Source organism: Lathyrus oleraceus, chromosome 7 (assembly GCF_024323335.1).
Source record: "Lathyrus oleraceus cultivar Zhongwan6 chromosome 7, CAAS_Psat_ZW6_1.0, whole genome shotgun sequence".
In the NCBI taxonomy this organism is placed as follows: Eukaryota; Viridiplantae; Streptophyta; class Magnoliopsida; order Fabales; family Fabaceae; genus Lathyrus; species Lathyrus oleraceus.
The window spans coordinates 217828134-217841845 of NC_066585.1; the positions used below are offsets into that span (position 1 = coordinate 217828134).

The 13712-nt window shown below is 35.0% G+C and overlaps 2 non-coding genes across 2 annotated transcripts; both read left to right on the forward strand.

Annotated features, from left to right (window-relative positions):
* The first annotated feature begins 6746 nt into the window (after window positions 1-6746).
* TRNAV-CAC (transfer RNA valine (anticodon CAC)) lies at window positions 6747-6820 on the forward strand. Its single transcript has one exon. It is a non-coding gene; the product is annotated as a tRNA-Val (tRNA).
* An 874-nt stretch (window positions 6821-7694) lies between these two features.
* TRNAV-CAC (transfer RNA valine (anticodon CAC)) lies at window positions 7695-7768 on the forward strand. Its single transcript has one exon. It is a non-coding gene; the product is annotated as a tRNA-Val (tRNA).
* Window positions 7769-13712: the final 5944 nt, after the last annotated feature.

Genomic DNA, 13712 nt, shown 5'->3' on the forward strand with positions numbered 1-13712 from the left:
CATTCTCTGGATGTCAAACTGAATGTTATGACATTCATCCCTGACAGCAGATGCTAAAGTATAGGCTAAGTTTTCTGTTATGTTTCAGTATTTATCTCAGGTTGATTTTCAGGAAACTAACAGCTGTGCTAAAATTCAGGAAACTAACAACTGTGCTAAAATTAAGAGACCTAGCATATAGCCTACTTGTTAGCACCCTAATGTGTGGAAATTAGGTTAACTAGCTTAACCTTAATTTTAGGAAATTCAAGTATAAGGCCCAAGTACTGCATTATAAAATGATGGCAATCCTACTTTCAGCAACTCAGGGGTTTGAAGCGTGAAGATTTAAATATATCAGTATACATCCTTGCTGTACTTGTAATGTGTCTTGTATTAGGTTTTACTTGTGAGCCAAGCAATTATCACCTAAATGATTGCATTGGACTAGGGTGTTTATTGAGTTGTAATTGTTGTGTCACTCTAAGCTTTTAAGCGTGAGTGTTGTGTTTCTTGATTAAAGCTTTTAAGCACAATCAAGAGTTGTTTGAAGTATATCTTCACCACTGACTTTAAAATTATTAAAGGTTGTTATCACTGCTGTGATTGAGGGGGAGTGAGTAGGTACTCAGGTCTTAGTTTAGATTGAAATTGCATTAGGTAGGTCTTAAGTGATAGGATTAAACTGGTGGTTTAAGTCCTGAATTAATACCTCTTATAGTGGATTTCCTCCCTGGCTTGGTAGCCCCCAGATGTAGGTGTGTTTGTCACCGAACTGGGTAAACAATTCTCTGTGTCATTTACTGCTTTTTACATTTACGTTCTGCATACATTACCTGTCTGCGCAGAATTGGATGTCATAACATCCAGTGTGACATCGATAGTCTGTTACTAGAATTTCAATTGGCATCAGAGCAGGCACCCTGCCTGTTAATTTCTGGGTGAGATCTAAGGACGTTACTTTCTAGTACCATGGACAGGGATGTAGGATTCTCAAATAGACCACCCATGCTGGATGGTTCTAACTATGATGACTGGAAACCTCGTATGATAGCCTTCTTGAGGTCTCTGGATAGCAAGGTCTGGATATCTGTCAACAAAGGATGGGAACACCCAACGAAGACTGGTAAAGATGGAATCATTATGCAAATTCCTGAAGAAGAGTGGGACAAAGAGCAAAAGGCATTAGCCCTTGGAAACTCTAAGGCCTTAAATGCACTGTTCAATGGGATAAATAAGAACATTTTCAGACTGGTGCATCACTGTGAACTGGCTAAAGATGTTTGGGATACTCTCAAAACAACTCATGAAGGTACCTCCAAGGTAAGGATGTCTAAACTCCAGATGCTGACTAGTAAGTTTGAAAATCTGAGGATGAAAGAGGATGAGACTATTCATGACTTCCACATGAATATTCTTGAAATTGCCAACACTTCTGGAGGCTTAGGAGAGAAAATGTCTGAAGAAAAACTTGTAAGAAAGATTCTCAGATCATTGCCCAAGAGATTTGCCATGAAGGTTACTGCTATAGAAGAGGCTCAAGATATATGCAATATGATGGTTGATGAGCTTATTGGATCTCTCCAAACTTTTGAAATGGGCTTGTGTGAGAATGTTGAAAAGAAAAACAAAAGCATAGCTTTTGTATCAAATACTTAAGAGGATTCAGAAGAAGGAAATATTGGAGGTGATAAAAGTATATCAGAACCTATAGCCATGCTTGGAAGACAGTTCAACAAGTTCATAAAGAAGATTGATCAAAAAGGTAGACCAAATGTCAAGAACACTTCATCTGACATCAGTAGAAGATCAAAATCTGAAGAAAAGTCCAACCAAGGCAAGGGAATCCAGTGTCATGAATGTGAAGGTTTTGGACACATTAGAGCTGAATGTCCTACCTTCCTCAAGAAGCAAAAGAAGGGACTATCTGTCACCTGGTCTGATGGAGACTCTGAGAGTGAATCAGAAGGAGAATCTGCAAAACGTGTCACTGCACTAACTAGTGTCTGTGCCTCTGATGATGACTCAAGTGGAGATGAACTTACATTTGATGAACTTGTTGCTTCATATAAAGAGTTATGTGTCAAAAGTGCAGAAGTGTGTCTACAAGGAGAAAAGCAGAAGAAACTTATCAAGGAGCTGGAAGCTGAGAAGAAGAAGCATCTGACAGTCATAGATGATCTAAATGGTGAGATAACCTTGCTGGCCTCTAAGCTAGATCAAATGACAAAATCCATCAGAATGCTGAATAAAGGAACTAACACTTTGGAAGAAATTCTAAAGGTGGGGCAGGAATCAGGAACCATGTCTGGTTTAGGCTTTGTTAAGGAATCCTCATCTGAATTCAAAAGCTCAAAGGTTGAAGTTCAGAAAATCAAGCAGAAGTCACAACCAATGTCACAACATCATGGAAACAGGAGGATTAACCATCAAAAGAAGAAAATTCAAAGATGGAGATGCCACTACTGTGGAAGATTTGGTCACATAAAACCCTTCTGTTACAGGTTGCATGGTTATCCTAACCAGACCCCTCAAGTCAGACCTAAGCAGAAGGAACCTAAGCATAATGCCCCTATCAAGAAACAACAATGGGTTGCTAGAATATCTCACACATCTCTAAGGGCATCTACCAAAGAAAACTGGTATTTTGATAGTGGTTGCTCAAGACATATGACTGGGATGAATAACTTATTGGTAGATATACAACCTCATACTACCAGTTATGTGACTTTTGGTGATGGAGCTAAAGGAAAAATCAAAGGTGTTGGTAAGCTGGACAGTCCTGGAGTTCCAGAACTGAATAATGTGTTGTTAGTAAAAGGACTAACTGCTAATCTCATTAGCATAAGCCAGCTATGTGATCAAGGCTTCAATGTACAGTTCACTAGGGAAGAATGTGTTGTGACAAATGGAAAAAATAAGGAAGTTATGAGAGGATCCAGATCCAAAGATAACTGCTATCTATGGGAACCTAAAGTCTCAAACGAATCCTCAATGTGCTTCTCAGCCAAGGGAGAAAAGGATAGTAGTGTTTTCAGAATAAGAAGTGACCATGGAAAGAAGTTTAAAAATTCCAAGTTTGATGATTTCTACTCATCTGAAGGAATAAGTCATGAGTTATCCTCACCTATTACTCCTCAGTAAAATGGAGTAGTTGAAAGGAAGAAACAGAACTGTGTATCATTATCCACTGCAGAAGCTGAGTACATAGCAGCTGGAAGCAGTTGTTCCCAACTGGTATGGATGAAACAGATGCTGACTGAGTACAATGTCACTCAGAATGTCATGACATTATTCTGTGACAATCTCAGTGCCATCAACATTTCAAAGAATCCTATCCAACACAGCAGGACCAAACATATTGACATTAGACATCACTTCATAAGAGATCTGGTAGAAGACAAAGTGATTACCTTGGAACATGTGGCAACTGAACTACAACTTGCTGACATATTTACTAAGGCTTTGGATGCTACTCGGTTTGAAAATTTAAGGGGCAAGTTGGGAATATGTCTTTCTGAGGAATTATAGCAACTAAGGATGTTAGGAATTTACTGTTTAATATTTCAAATTATTAAACAATTGAAAGTGTGCTCTGATTGGTCTAAGGAATTCAGGAAAGTGTATGTGAGAGGCAAGTGTGTAAATTTCTCTCCTTCAGTGATCAACAAGTATTTGGGAAGGCCTGATGAAGCTCAACCTGAGCTTGAGGTGACTGACAACAAAATCTGTCAAGTCATCACTGCTAATCAGGCAAGGAAGTGGCCTCTCAAAGGAAAATTGGTGGCAAGTAAACTGAGTGTCAAGTATGCAATGTTGCACAAGGTTGGATGCTGGCAGTCCTCATTGATGCCTGTTTGTAATTTTTTGGGCTCTTAATGAGTTCCTTGGATTTGTTCATTATCTCAGTTATCACAGCTGTGTATGATGATGGTTTGTACTGCTTAACTATTATGTTTTAACATGTTTAATGTTATAACATCTGTCCTAACATTCTCCGATAGACTAATTGACATTTATTTTGTCTAATTGGTCCCCTTTGGTCAATTTTGACTAAAAAGGGGGAGAAGTGTTGATAAGTGTTGATGTGGAATGTGGAAGCAGTTGTGTATGTAGCTGAACTGAAGGACGGCTATTATTGAAGGAAGTGCACATGTGTTAAAATAAGAATGTTGCTCTGTTTACAGATGTCAAAGAGGATGTCTGATATGGTGCACAGGTGTTGATGTTGAAGCAGATGTCAGAATGACATTCTGGCTGGTACAGGTGCTGGAGTTACAGTAGTTGTTATTTGGAGTATGCACAGATTTAGGGGGAGAAGGAGTACCCTTGTGCATTTGTGTGTCTTACTAGTTGCATCCATAACTAGTAATTCTGTTTTTGCTGCACAGATTTAGGGGGAGGAGAAGTACCCTTGTGCATGTGTGGATTACTAGTAACTATAAAGCTAGTAATTGTGTTGCTTCTGCTGCTGTTTAAACTACTGTTATGTTGTTTAACTGCTGATAGTTTAACTTGTGAACAAAAAGGACAGATATATGTTTTAGCCAAAATTTGCCAAAGGGGGAGTTTGTTGATTCTTAGTGTTGGCAGCAATCACCTGTGAAACAAAGAGTGTTCACAAGATGTTATGTGTGATGTATTAACATAAGATATCCTATGTACCTGCTGGAGTTCAAGAACATGTTCATGCAGGATTGTTTCAGAATGTCATACACAAGGTCATGGCATCTGATATGGGATGTACTTGCTGGAGCTTAAATGAAAGACATGTTCATGCAGGATTGTTTCAAGATGTCATGGCATCTGATATGGTTGTACCTGCTGGAAGTTATAAAAGGAATTATTGAATTATGCAGGATTTTCCCAGGATGTCAGACCCGATGTCATGACATCCTGTACACAGAACATTCAGTGTGAATGTTTGGTGTTTTGTGATTGCACAATTAATGGCAATCTATGTATGATTGAAGATCTGATTAGCTGGCGTATTCAATCATGGATTACAACCTGATTTACGTATTTTCCAAGGAGATCTATCCAGCTGTTATAAAAAGAAGGTCCTCTAAACAAGAGGTTATGTTGTTGTTTGCTCTCTGCTTGATCTTCGCCTTTGCTGCTGCTATTTGAAGTTTAACTTCTATGTTTACTAAGTGTATTAGCTAATTTGATTCTCTGCTTGGATGTGTGCTTTCTGCTGCTGTGAACTCTGTTGTGATGCCAAGTTGTTTTAGCCAAAAATTTGCCAAAGGGGGAGTTTGTAGATGTTTTTGATTGGCTGCATTTTATGTTAAAACACTTACTGTACTTAGATGTCTTGACTGATGTCGTGACATGCTTAAGTAGTATGCTGCAGGATTAACTAATACAAAATTTACTGGATGTCAAACTGAATGTTATGAAATTCATTCATGACAACATTCTCTGGATGTCAAACTGAATGTTATGACATTCATCCCTAACAACAGATGCTAAAGTATAGGCTAAGTTTTCTGTTATGTTTCAGTATTTATCTCAGGCTGATTTTCAAGAAACTAACAGTTGTGCTAAAATTCAAGAAACTAACAATTGTGCTAAAATTAAGAGACCTAGCATATAGCCTATTTGTTAGCACCCTAATGTGTGGAAATTAGGTTAACTTGCTTAACCTTAATTTTAAGAAATTCTAGTACAAGGCCCAAGTACTGCATTATAAAAGGATGACAATCCTACTTTCAACAACTCAGGGGTTTGAAGCGTGAAGATTTAAATATATCAGTATATATCCTTGATGTACTTGTATTATGTCTTGTATTAGGTTTTACTTGTGAGCCAAGCAATTATCACCTAGATGATTGCATTGGACTAGGGTGTTTATTGAGTTGTAATTGTTGTGTCACTCTAAGCTTTTAAGCGTGGGTGCTGTGTTTCTTGATTAAAGCTTTTAAGCACAATCAAGAGTTGTTTGAAGTATATCTTCACCACTGACTTTAAAATTATTAAAGGTTGTTATCACTGTTGTGATTGAGGGGGAGTGAGTCGGTACTCAGGTCTTAGTTTAGATTGAAATTGCATTGGGTAGGTCTTAAGTGATAGGATTAAACTGGTGGTTTAAGTCCTGAATTAATACCTCTTATAGTGGATTTCCTCCCTGGCTTGGTAGCCCCCAGATGTAGGTGTGTTTGTCACCGAACTGGGTAAACAATTCTCTATGTCATTTACTGCTTCTTACATTTACGTTCTACATACATTACCTGTCTGCGCAGAATTGGATGTCATAACATCCAGTGTGACATCGATAGTCTGTTACTAGAACTTCACCTTGCATGTCTTTGATGTTAGTAGTCAACGTCACAATATTTTTTTTTGCTTATATATATATATATATAGATAGATAGATATATAGATAGATAGATAGATAGATAGATATATAGATAGATAGATAGATAGATATATATATATATATATATATATATATATATATATATATATATATATATATATATATATATATATATATATATATATATATATATATATATATATATATATATAGATAGATAGATAGATAGATAGATAGATAGATAGATAGATAGATAGATAGATAGATAGATAGATAGATATAGATATAGATATATATTATCATTGATGACATTGTAACTTTTTCGTTGTTTCCTTATAAAACATCGACATTTAGCTTGAATGTGTCCAAAACATTTGCATTCATGACATTGGATCCCTTTGCCTCTGTAAGAACGGTTGAGGTTTTGACTTGTATAATAATAAGTGTTTGGGTGGTGTAGTTGGTTATCACGCTAGTCTCACACACTAGAGGTGCCCGGTTCGAACTTGGGCTCAGACATTTCTTTTTGAAAAAATAAAAACATATGCTCTCGAACAATGATGGGCATCATTATGATAATGAGAGGCAAGAAAGATTGTTCAACTATAAAATAGAATTTAGTGGCTCACCATTATCTCTAACACCTTGCATGTCTTTGATGTGAGTAGTGAACGTCACAAATTTTTTTTAACTTTTTCTTTGTTTCCTTGTAAAACATTGACATTTAGCTTGAATGTGTCCAAAACATTTGCATTCATGACATTGGATCCCTTTGCCTTTGTAAGAACGGTTGAGGTTTTGAGTTGTATAATAGTAAGTGTCTCAGTGGTGTAGTTGGTTATCACACTAGTCTCACACACTAGAGGTCCCCAATTCGAACCTGGACTCTGACATTTTTTTTGAAAAAATAAAACATATGCACTCGAACAATGATGGGCATCATTATGATAATGAGAGGCAAGAAAGATTGTTTAACTATGAAAAAGAATTTAATGGCTCACCATTATCTCTAACACCTTGCATGTCTTTGATGTGAGTAGTGAACGTCACAATATTTTTTTTGCTTGATTAGATTCACTTTCTTCATATATATATATATATATAATATATATATATATATATATATATATATATATATATATATATTATATATATATATATATATATATATATATATTATATATATATATATATATATATATATATATATATATATATATAATATATATATATATATATATATATTATCATTGATGACATTGTAACTTTTTCTTTGTTTCCTTATAAAACATCGACATTTAGCTTGAATGTGTCCAAAACATTTGCATTCATGACATTGGATCCCTTTGCCTCTGTAAGAACGGTTGAGGTTTTGACTTGTATAATAATAAGTGTTTGGGTGGTGTAGTTGGTTATCACGCTAGTCTCACACACTAGAGGTGCCCGGTTCGAACCTGGGCTCAGACATTTCTTTTTGAAAAAATAAAAACATATGCTCTCGAACAATGATGGGCATCATTATGATAATGAGAGGCAAGAAAGATTGTTCAACTATAAAATAGAATTTAGTGGCTCACCATTATCTCTAACACCTTGCATGTCTTTGATGTGAGTAGTGAACCTCACAAATTTTTTTTAACTTTTTCTTTGTTTCCTTGTAAAACATTGACATTTAGCTTGAATGTGTCCAAAACATTTGCATTCATGACATTGGATCCCTTTGCCTTTGTAAGAACGGTTGAGGTTTTGAGTTGTATAATAGTAAGTGTCTCAGTGGTGTAGTTGGTTATCACACTAGTCTCACACACTAGAGGTCCCCAATTCGAACCTGGACTCTGACATTTTTTTTTGAAAAAATAAAAACATATGCACTCGAACAATGATGGGCATCATTATGATAATGAGAGGCAAGAAAGATTGTTTAACTATGAAAAAGAATTTAATGGCTCACCATTATCTCTAACACCTTGCATGTCTTTGATGTGAGTAGTGAACGTCACAATATTTTTTTTGCTTGATTAGATTCACTTTCTTCATATATATATATATATATATATATATATATATATATATATATATATATATATATATATATATATATATATATATATATATATATATATATATATATATATATATATATATATATATATATATATATATATATATATATATATATATATATATATATATATATATATATTATCATTGATGACATTGTAACTTTTTCTTTGTTTCCTTATAAAACATCGACATTTAGCTTGAATGTGTCCAAAACATTTGCATTCATGACATTGGATCCCTTTGCCTCTGTAAGAACGGTTGAGGTTTTGTATTTCACCATTTTTCTTTTACGATGAAAGTTACAACTCTTTGAATTGTGTTGCTAATTGTCTTTGACATTGGTAGAGACATTATTCTCATATCTCATATATACTCTTCTCATGACCTTTCTCAAGATATTAACAAGCATGAGATTTTCTTCAATATAAAATTTGACTTGGTCTTCAGCTATAACCTTTGGAAATTCTTAGTAACATCAATAATCGTTGGTCGATTAACTTATCCTTCTTCATTGGCATTCTCCATCTAAAGCATAATAACAATACTAAAGCACGCCCAAATAGAACAGGGTGTCTACTTTGATGTTAATTGTAATTTTGTTCTTCGGATGACAAGATGTCAGACACAATGTTGTAACAATGTGTATGAAAAGTTAAATGCGTAATAGACAAAATAAATGCAAAATAAAAATAACACATGAGTTGGTAACCCAGCTCGCTGCAAAATCACATACGTATGGAGGGTGTTAACCCAATGAAAAGAAATTCACTTTTAACAGTCAGTAATACAAATTGGTCTTATTTGAAATCTCCGAGTTCAATGTCTCTTTTCCTAATACTAATCGTGAGTTTCTATTTAGGAATCCCTATAGAAAGAACTTCACTCTTAATAGTCATAAGTATAACTTGTCTTATATGAACTCACTTCGTCCAGAGTCGCTTTTCTAATACTACCTGTGAATATTCGATCAGAGCTCCCCTCGAATCTCAGACACTTCTCGCTTTCACTCAATCACTCTCGCAAGTGTTTATTCAATTACAAAGATGAAAGATAACACTCTAATACAACTCAATACTTTATTCAAGTGATTTATAATTAATGTCTAGAAATAAAGTGTATAAACTACAAAAACAAGACTCGACTAAAACTCTCATATATAATGGATATTTTCTCTAAAGTTCTGAGTCTCCACATAGGAGATTGCCTCCTTAAATAGAAATAATGATCAAGCTAGAAATCCCATTAGGGGTTTGTTGTGGACTTTGTTGATAATATCTTCCACAAGTATGAATTTATTCTCATAGATCATGGTATTCTTGGCCATCCATATGTTGTTTATTGTGTTAATTATAAGAGCGATTATAATAATCCATATCACTTAGAGTGTTAAGAAACTTGTCTTTAAAAGATTGGTTGAAGTTATTATTGAAAAATCGGGTTAGTTAAGAATCAAACCAGATATGGGTTGTCCATATGCATGTCATAAAACAATGGTCAATGGACAGCAATTTATAGTTACATATAGGGAAAATATGATGACATATAATACCTTTATTAGAGAGGTTCTCCTTGGTTGGTATAAATTTGTTAGTTCTCCATATGAGCATTTATTGTTCGGAAGTGATTTAGGATTTCCATATTTTGTTCCAAACGTGTTTATCTTTCATCCTCTCCGAGCTCTCTAGCTCTGTATCTTTATGTCAATCCTTAAGGCATACTCTAATTTAACAGTGTAATGGCCATTGTTAGTGGCCATCCAGCTAGTTAGGTCTTCTTCCTCTTTGTTGATTAAGAGAATTTGATGGATTGTATGTTAGATTAATATATATATTGATCTTATGTTCCTGATAACAAAAGAACAACAAGATCAACAAAACAAAATGCGGAAATAGAATTAGAGGTTTTACCTCCAGCCATTGTTGCAATGTTGTGAGTGCACTACCTTTGATTCTTCCAAGCTCTTGCTCTCTCAATATAGATGGTGTATTTCTTTTATGATGAGAGAAAGCTTTGGGGACCAAAGACTATTTATAGGCTTGATTCTACCATTAAGAATTTAAATCTATTAAAACTCATTACCACCCAATTAAATGGTCATATCAATTTACATTAAAACCAAAATAAATCATACCCTTTTCAGAACCAAAATCCCAAAACTATGGACAACATTAAATTGGTTTTTTATTATTAATACTTATTATAATATAAAATAAGAAACCGTTACATTCTCCCACTTGGTCCATAGAACTGATTATTGGCATAAATGAGTCATGGAAAACTTACTCAAGAAATAAATATGTGAATCATAGAGATAGTCCATCTTAAAGTGAGTAGTCTCATCTATGTATTACAACACGTCTATTTTCAAGTATATATCTGTAATGTGGTAACTAACTTGATGAATAAACCAATGTTTACTCTTGGTCCAGATGTAACTTATTTTCTCAAACTGATGTGCGCATGAAAATGAGAAAACATCACAATATAAGAGTTTTATTAATAAACTGTATGTATACAATCATAAGGAGGACCCAAGTCCCATGTTCTCTACATGATCCTTAAATTTTATTGGTGGCATGCCCTTAGTCAAAGGATCAACGATCATTAAATCAGTACTAATGTGATTAATAACTACTATTTTATCTTTAACTCTTTCTCTAATGGCTAAATACTTTATGTCGATGTGCTTGCTTCGACTTCCACTTTTATTGTTCTTAGCCATAAAGACAGCTGCTAAATTATCGCAAAAAATCTTCAGAGGTTTAGAAACATAATCCATGATTCTAAGCCCAAAAATAAAACTCTTAAGCCATACACCATGAGAAGTAGCCTCAAAACAGGAGACAAACTCGACTTCCATAGTAGAAGTAGCAACCAAGGTTTGCTTAGTACTTCTCCATGAAATAGCTCCATCAGCCATCATAAAAATATATCATGATGTTGATTTGCGAGAATCAACATAACCAGCAAAGCCGGAGTCTGAATAGCCTATCACATCAAGATTGTCCGTCTGCCTATACATTAGCATGTAATATTTTGTTCCTTTAAGATATCTCAACACCTTCTTTGCATCTTTCCAGTGATCCATACCTGGATTACTCTGATATCTTCCTAAGATTCCAACAGCAAATGCAATGTCGGGCATTGTGCATACTTGAGCATACATAAGACTTCCAACAACAGAAGCATATGGAATATTCTTCATTTGTTCCCGCTCAAAATCATTCTTAGGGCATTGATTCAAATTAAATTTATCGCCCTTGACAATGGGTGCAACACTTGGTGAACAATCTTTCATTCTAAATCTCTCTAAAACTTTATAGATGTAGGTTTCTTGTGATAGACCCAAAATTCCTCGAAGTCTATCTCTGTGGATCTTAATGCCAATGACATAAGATGCCTCACCCATATCCTTCATATCAAAGTTTTTAGAGAGGAATTGTTTCACCTCATGTAGAAAACCTTTATCATTGGTTGCAAGTAGTATGTCATCCACATACAAAATGAGAAAACAAATTTTACTCCCACTGACCTTTTGGTATATACATTAATCCATGGGGTTTTCAATAAACCCAAATGAAGATATCTTTTCATGGAATTTAAGATACCATTGACGAGAGGCTTATTTTAAACCATATATGGATCTCTTAAGCTTGCAAACCAAATGCTCACCACTATTAGAAGAGAAACCTTCAGGTTGTTTCATATAAACCTCCTCCTCTAAATCACCATTAAGAAAGGTTGTTTTCACATCCATTTGATGCAACTCAAGGTCAAAATGTGCAACTAATGCCAAGATGACACGAAGAGAATCTTTCTTAGATATAGGAGAAAAAGTATCAGTGTAATCGATTCCCTCCTTTTGAGTAAATCCCTTAGCAACGAGTCTGACCTTGTATCTCTCAATGTTGCCTAATGAATCTTTCTTGGTTTTAAAGACCCATTTACAACCAATGGCCTTTGCCCCATTAGGTAACTCTACAAGATCCCATACGTTGTTGTTTTTCATGGAATTCATTTCATCATTCATGGCATCATACCACAAATTTGACTCTTTGCAACTCATGGCTTGTCTAAAGCTCTCAAGATCATTCTCAGCTGCAACATTATAGTCATATTCTTGTGGATACACAATGTAATCATTAGGAATAGCTGATTTTCTTGTCCTAGTAGATCTTCTTAATGTTTGATCAACATTTTCTTGTGGATCTTGTTGTTCAACTAATTGTTCATCATCTTGATGACCAACTTGATTTACTGGATCATCAGTAGCTTGTGGAGTCTCGATGATTGGTTTATTAACATCCATTTGAACTTGAGGGATGTTGTAAATAGTAATCAATCTATTACTTGAAGTGGAAGGTTCATACTCTATATGATCATGCACAAAAATTGAATTTTCGATTTGATCGCTCCCACTAGTCAAATGATTTTCAAGAAACTTTTCATTTCTTGACTCCACAATCCTAGTTGTATGAGATGGACAATAAAATCTATAACCTTTGGACCTTTCGGCATATCCAATGAAATACCCACTAATGGTCCTCGGGTCTAGTTTCTTTTCTTGTGGGTTATAAATCCTCACCTCAGACGGACATCCCCAAACGCGCATATGTCGTAAACTCGGCTTCCATCCTTTAAATAACTCAAATGGTGTCTCTGGGACAGCCTTGGATGGAACCCGGTTTAGAATATACAGAGCCGTCTTTAGTGCTTCATTCCACAATGATTTAGGAAGATTAGAGTTTCTAAGCATACTCCGCACCATGTTCAATAATGTTCGATTTCTTCTTTCTGCAACACCATTTTGGTTCGGAGAACCGGGCATGGTGTATTGGGCAATAATCCCATGTTCTTGAAGAAACTTAGCAAATGGACCAGGTGCTTGTCCACTCTCAGTGTATCTACCATAGTATTCACCACCCCGATCTGATCTCACTATCTTTATTTGTTTTCCACACTGGTTCTCAACTTCGTCCTTAAAGACTTTGAAGGCATCCAATGCTTCATATTTGTTGTTAAGCAAATAAATATTCATATATCGTGAGTAATCATCTATGAAAGTGATGAAATATTTCTGACCATGTGCATCCATATCAGGACAACATATGTTTGTATGAATTATTTCTAATATACTTGAACTTCTATTGGCACCTTTCTTAGACATGTTGGTCTGCTTTCCCTTAATGCAGTCAACACAAGTTTCAAAGTCATCAAAATCTAGAGTATTAAGTATCCCGTCTTTTACTAACCTTTTAATTCTCTCTATGGATATATATCCTAATCTCCGATGCCATAACATAGAAGAATTCTCATTAATATTACACCGCTTAGTGCCAGTTTGAAC